This window comes from Diceros bicornis, chromosome 18 (genome assembly GCF_020826845.1).
Source record: "Diceros bicornis minor isolate mBicDic1 chromosome 18, mDicBic1.mat.cur, whole genome shotgun sequence".
Taxonomy (NCBI): Eukaryota; Metazoa; Chordata; class Mammalia; order Perissodactyla; family Rhinocerotidae; genus Diceros; species Diceros bicornis.
Genome location: NC_080757.1, coordinates 2,803,803 through 2,805,615, shown reverse-complemented (window position 1 = coordinate 2,805,615; position 1,813 = coordinate 2,803,803).

Here is a 1,813-nt window from a genome sequence, read left to right as displayed (position 1 = left end):
AGAAGTAACAAAACCGCATGGAGAATAGAGGGAAAATCCTCTGTAATAACCTCACTCAGCCAGGGCTTCTACTGTGAGTGCTTCTGGAGAATTTGTTGCCTTGTTGTTTCATAGGCAGATATTACTGGTCATGCTTGTTGGAGGCTGAGGGGTTTTGTTGTTATTACAGTTACATTGAGTTATAATTCATACACCGTACAATCCATTCATTAAAGTGTATAATTGGATAGTTTTTTAGTGTACTCACAGAGCTGTGCAACCATCACATTTGAACCATCACATTTAAAATATTTTCATCATCCCAAAAGAAACCCTCTACTCTAGCAGTCACCTCCATGTTTTATTTTTTGCTTAACGTTATTTTACAAGCATCTTTTCCCGTTGCCTGACAATATTCTTAATTATCTTGTCTGGTGACTGCTAGAAGGATTTTGGGTGGAGGAATGGCAGGGCCAGGTGTGTTCTAGAATGATGGTGTTGGTGAGGACTACAGAAACTTGATGGAGCAGTGAGTGAGGACCTAGAGCAGAGACTAGGGAGGGACGGTGGGAGCAGCTGTGAAGAGGGACCCACCTGGGACATGACTTCCGGGTGGAGAGAAGTAAAGCTCTGGAAGCAGAATCAGAGGCACTATGGATTGGATGCCGGGAAGGATGGAGAAGGAAGGTGTCAGCCGACTTCCTGGGATGGGGGAGGATGGGAGGGAGGGGAGGGTAAAGTCAATAACTGAGTCCCAGAAGGAGAAGAGGGCACAGGTTTACGGCAGAGTTGAAGATGCGCTTGATTTTGGACTTGCTGGATTTGGGGTCCCCAGGATCTCCTGGCGGAGTCCAGCAGTCGGCAGTGGGGAGCTCAGGTCTGGCACCGAGGAGGCGCTTAGGGCTGCAGGGGGAAAGTTTGGGAGTTAAGGGTGTAAGGGCCACGTGTGAGGCCTTGCGGGCCTGAACTTATCCAGGAGGGCGTGAAAGATAAGGAGAGGGCCTGAGGAACACTGGCATTTCAGGGGGGTGGACAAGGAAGTGAAGGGCGTGGAGCACGTCACAGGTAGGAGAAGGCACAGCTGGAGCCGCGGCCGGGAGGGCAGAAGAGCGGGACAGGCTGGGGCGGCCGGCGCCGGGTGCAGGGTGGGGTGGCGCAGAGCTGCAGCGTCCCAGAGCAATCCTTGCCGTCGGTTCCGCGGCCGGAAGGGACAGGTCAGGTGGGAACGTGTGGCCCGAGGCGCCTGCGAGTTCGGGCCCCTCCGTCCCCTCCCTGCGGCATCTCGCCCAGTTTGCAAGGCGAGCCCTGCCTGTCCAGTGGGGCCCGCAGGGTTCGGGCGGGGGAGCCCCCAAAGGCTTCAGGTCCTCAACTCCGCCGCCGGCCGTGGAGTGGCTTGGGTGGGTCCTCTCGCGGTGGGCTCGCGGGGACCGGCTGCGCCCCGGGGCACAGTCCGCTTGCAATCCCCGGGCTCCCCGCGCGCCGCAGCGCCCTGGCGGGAAGACAGTGCGACCGCTCGGGACACACCCGCCGAGTCGGAGCACTGGGGAAAGTTGGGGAACATGAGTCGGGCAGGGATCGGGAGCACAGGACGCCTCGGGGTCCGACGCCCGCACCCCGCCCTGCGCTGCCAAGGCCCGGGGGGCCCGCGCGGGCGCGGACTCGGCTCGGGAGGGGGCGGTGCTCCGCCGGTCGGGGGCGGTCGGGCACGCCGGCCAATGGGCGTCGCCGCCTCCCTGCGGCCGCACCCCCTGATTCCGGACCCGGAGCGCGCGAGCCTGGAGGGTCAGAAGCGGCGGGCGGACGCGCGGGCCGGGCGCTCCGGCCGTGCCCCGCG